General features: G+C 42.4%; 1 protein-coding gene across 1 annotated transcript in view; it reads right to left on the bottom strand.

Annotated features, from left to right (window-relative positions):
- The window catches only part of NPHP1 (nephrocystin 1), a 147,590-nt gene that overhangs the window by 116,286 nt on the left and 26,735 nt on the right, over window positions 1-4,569 (bottom strand). The gene's annotated exons all lie outside the window — the stretch shown is intronic.

The following is a 4,569-nucleotide window of genomic DNA, read 5'->3' as shown; positions in this document are numbered from 1 at the left end:
CTGGTTTCTTTGTTCCATATTATTTTCTGTGCTGAGTTCATTATGTTTATGAATCCTGTTATCATTTCCTTTGTTGCTGTTGTTTTATATTTGCTGAATTCTTGTGTTTGTGCCTTTTTTATTGTGATATGAAGGTTTATCAATTTTCTTTGAGGTTACCCTATGATTTATGATTTTCTCCCCAAGTTTAGAACAGTCCATTCTATCTTACAACTCTCTTGACTGCCTCACCATTTAAAAGTTCTGTAATTACACAATATTTTCCCTCTTTTTGGTTTGTAGTCATCCTCATTTGCCCGTTGATGTCTGTGGTTCCCTGTCTACAATCTTGTAAGCTAATTTTATTTTGGATATGTCCATAGCTGTGGTTTCTGGATTATGTCATCTTGTGTATTAATGGTCGGTTTTTGTTTGCTATTTTTGGTTCTCTGGTCAAAGGACTCCCTGTAGTATCTCTTGTAAGGTTGGTCTGGTTTTAACAAATTCCCTTAGTTTCTGCTTATTGGGAAATCTCCTAATTTCACCATACTATTTGAGGGACAGTTTTTCTGGGTATATAATTCTTGGTTGAAAATTTTTCTCTTTCAGGGTTTTATATATACTGTTCCAATGCCTTCTTGCTTGCATGATTTCTGCTGAGAAATCAGACCTTATTCTTACTGGTTGTCCTTTGTAAGTAACTTTTTGTTTTTCCTGTGCTGCTTTCAAGATTCTGTCTTTGTCTTTCGTATTGATGAGTTTGATGATGATGTGTCTTGGTGATTTTCTTTTGGGGTCTATCCTGTTTGGGGTTTGTTGCACTTCCTAAATTGATATATTCTCATCTTTCATCATATCAGGGAAGTTCTCCTCCAGCAAATCTTGGACAATTTTCTCAGTGGTTTTAGTTTTCTCTTCCTGTTCTGGAATTCCAATGACATGTAGGTTGTTCCTTTTGATGGTATCCCAAATGAACCTTAGGCTTTCTTCCTTTTGTTTTGATCTTTTTTCTGACTGATCCCTTTCCAAAGAAGTATTCAGGTTTTTGTCTTCAATCTCATTAATTCTGCCTTCCATTGCATCAATTCTACTCCTTTGCCCTTTCAATGTGTTATCTATTTCTGACAATTTAGTATTAATCTTCTGGATTTCTATTTGTAGATTTAGAATCATTTTTCATTTTTCATTTATTTTGTCATTTTGTTCTTGCATTTTCTTCCAAAATTCTTCTAGGGTTTTGTCTTTGTTTTCCTTCGTCTGTCTCTCAATTCTTTGAAGATACCTAAATATAATTCTTTTAAATTCCTTATCAGGGAGTTCCAATGCTGCTTCTTCCTCAGGGATGTGTTCTAGGTCTGTATCCTGCTCCTTTGTTTCTACCACTTTATCTTGTTTCTTTGTGTGGGCTGTGATGGCCTGTTGTCTCCAAGACATCGTAGCATTGTTGTATTTAGATCTCTGTTAACTGTGAAGAGCAGCCAAGGGTGAGTCAGGCTCATCTTGGTGGTTCGTCATTGGCACATTGATGGAGAAGGAAGTGGTGGCTCTCACTCAGTAAGTGAAGCTGCAGGAGGTGTGGGTGTAGTGTGTCATATGGGGACTGTTGCTGTCTTCCACTCAGTTAGACAAAAATAACAATTGAATAACCATCTTTCCAGTTGTCCAGCTCCAGAATGTCGTTGGGGTTCCCAGCAAGTGGAGCCTGTTCTTAAGTCTCTGGAATCTGGTAGAACGTTGTCACTTTAAATATCCAAAATGGTCAAACTGCTCATAAACATTCAAATTTGCTGTGCCCTCCAGACAGGCAAAAGTCCACAGCTAAGCCCACCTTCCTCTGCTCCCCCTTTTATTCAACAGCCAGCAGAGCAATCCTCCATGCATTCCCTGGGTAGCAGGGCTGATTTTTAGGTTAATTCTTAGGTCCTACCACCAGTCGGCGATATCCAAGCTGTCTGTGCCATCAGGATCGCTGCCAGACCGCACTCCATATGTCTCCTTTTTTTGGTGTTTTCATGTAAATTCTTCTGCTAGTTGGAGTTTAGTCTACTTCTATATCCTTCCCTTCAAGGCTCAGGGTCCAGGATTATCCTCTGTATCTGTGTTAATTGGTTTCCCTTCTCTTTGTTGAAGAGGGTCTGTGCAGTCTTTCTGCCTATTATGCCATCTTACCTGAACTCATTTCTACTATTGTTTTTCAAGTGTATGCTGGACACTGTGGATAATGTATTGTAGAGACTTTGGATTTTGTTATCTTCCTTTAAAAGTGTTGAGTTTTATTCTGATATGCAATTAATTATCTTGTTCCTGTCAAGCCCTGGCTTTCAGCTTTGAAAGCTTTTTGGTGGGAAAGATCTACTTCAGTTTTGTTCTTATTCCTAAATTATGTTCCTTACTTTTGCAACCAAGAGCTTTCTGTGATCTCCACAAAATACCTGAAGCAGTCACCAAAGTCTCTACTCTAATAAGTACCAATTCCAATGTTTTTCCAGGAGTATACAAACTCCACGATCTCTTTTAAGCCCTCAGCCTCCCAGAGGTGCTTTCTTTTAGGTCTTCTAGAATCAGGACTTATCAGCCCAAGAGTCCATTCAGGTCTCTGGAGTTCTCTCTATGCAGCTCCCTTCTCTCTCTTGGCACCTTAACCCAGAAACAACAGTGACCTGAGCAACTCCAAACTTTGATTTCTGCCCTGTCAGCCCAATGAAACTGCTACTCTCTACTTGAGATCCAACTTCCTGTACCACAGCCTATAAATTATCTCTAGGTAGAAAACCAGGGTGAATGTAGGGTTCACCTCATACATTTCCCATGTATCAAGGCTATGATATGGTGAAATGAATTACTTTATATGGCCTTTTGGCTTGGTTCTTTGGAAAAACAGCTTGAGAGATTTTCCCATAGACCCTGAGGAACTACTTTTCCCTTGTATCTCTATGGAAGTGGATTGCTCATCTTCCTTCTGAGGACTGGCTGGTGGATTTGAACCACCAGTCTTCTGGTTAGCAGTCAAGTGCCTTAGGCACTAGGCCACCAGAGCTCCTAGGGGTAGAGAACTCCAAAATTAAAAAACCAAACTCACTGCTGTCGAGTCGGATCCGATTCATGGTAAACCTGGAAGGAAGACTGGGCAATCTACTTCCACAATGATACTGCTGCGGAAACCCAAGAAGGGGTTGCTATGAGTCAGTTCTAACTCAACAGCAGTGAGGCACTTGACTGGTAACCTAAGGCTGGTGGTTCAAACTCACCAGCCACTCCTTGGAAGGAAGATGGGGCAATCTACTTCCACAGAGATACTGCCTCACAAAACCAAGGAGGGAGTCGTTATGAGTCTAATCGACTCAATGACAGTGAGTTTGAATTCTCTACCCCAGAGGGTTTGCTACATTTCCTGGATAAGCTATAAACAACTTGGTTTGATACTTTTTGTCTGGCCCTGGGCTGCAGCCTACCCTGTGACTGGTATGCACCTTGCAGGGAGAGGTCAGTATACTATGTAAATGAAGTGACTACAGACTATGCAACTGAAGTTACTGTAGTCTAATATGAGGTGCCTGGCACTTTAGGAGCTCTGGTAGCATAGTGCCTAAGGCACTTGACTGCTAACCAGAAGGCTGGCAGTTCAAACCCACCAGCCACTCCTCAGAAGGATGGTTAGGCAATCTACTTCCGCTTGCCTCAGAAACCCAAGGAGGTGTCACTACGGGACGGGGATGACTCGAAGACACATAACAACAACAACAACAATATGCAAATGAAGTGTCTGTGGCCTATCAAGAGAGGATTGGTTAGTTTATGGCCCCAGTGGGAGGGCCATGTCTTGCAATTGACAAGGAATTTGTGTATATATGGAATCAATCCCACTGAGTTTTTTCAGACAGGAAGCATAAAGAAGCAAGAAAGAAGACAGAAGCAGCACAGAGAGAGAAGGCAAGGAATCTTCTAAAGAACTGTAATATGGGTCAAGGGCTGTAACACTGAAGATGGCAACAGGCATGGAAGGGGCCCTGTGGCAGAGGCAATGGCAGGGAGACTGAACACAGAGAGACCAAAGATAGAGAAGACTGCCTCCAGGGGCCCAAGAAGATGCCTGTTCTGAGGGGGCTGAGAGAAAACTTGTCCTCACGGGGCTGAGAGAATGCCTGTCCTGAGAGGGCTGAAAGGAAGCAAGTCCTCAGGGGAACAAGAGGAGGTCTATCTTCAGGGGCCTGATAAGAAGCCTACCTTGAGGGGGGCAAGAGGAGCCCTGTCCTGAGGGGGCTGAGAGGAGTTCTGCATGGCAGAGAGAAGGACCTGCTTACTTGCACAGCTGAGAGAAGCTGAGAGCCATCTTGCATTGAAGAAGGAAAGGATGTGCTCTTTTCTTTGGGGGAGCATTCCACACTTTGCCTACATGCTTCCTGATCCTGAGTTGTACCCTGTTACTTCCTTAATAAACCACTTAATCTTAAGTATGGTCTGTGAGTTCTGTGTGGCTATTTCAATGGATTATCAAACTCACAGGAGAAGTAGAGAAAACAGGTTGGAAAGCGGAGGTATGTCTGATCTCCACCTCACAGGAATCAGCTTTTGGGCTAATACCGATTTGCA

Source organism: Orycteropus afer, unplaced genomic scaffold (genome assembly GCF_000298275.1).
Source record: "Orycteropus afer afer isolate SDZICR_OR568_19922 unplaced genomic scaffold, OryAfe1.0 scaffold00017, whole genome shotgun sequence".
NCBI lineage: Eukaryota > Metazoa > Chordata > Mammalia > Tubulidentata > Orycteropodidae > Orycteropus > Orycteropus afer.
This window is presented reverse-complemented; position numbering and strand designations above follow the sequence as displayed.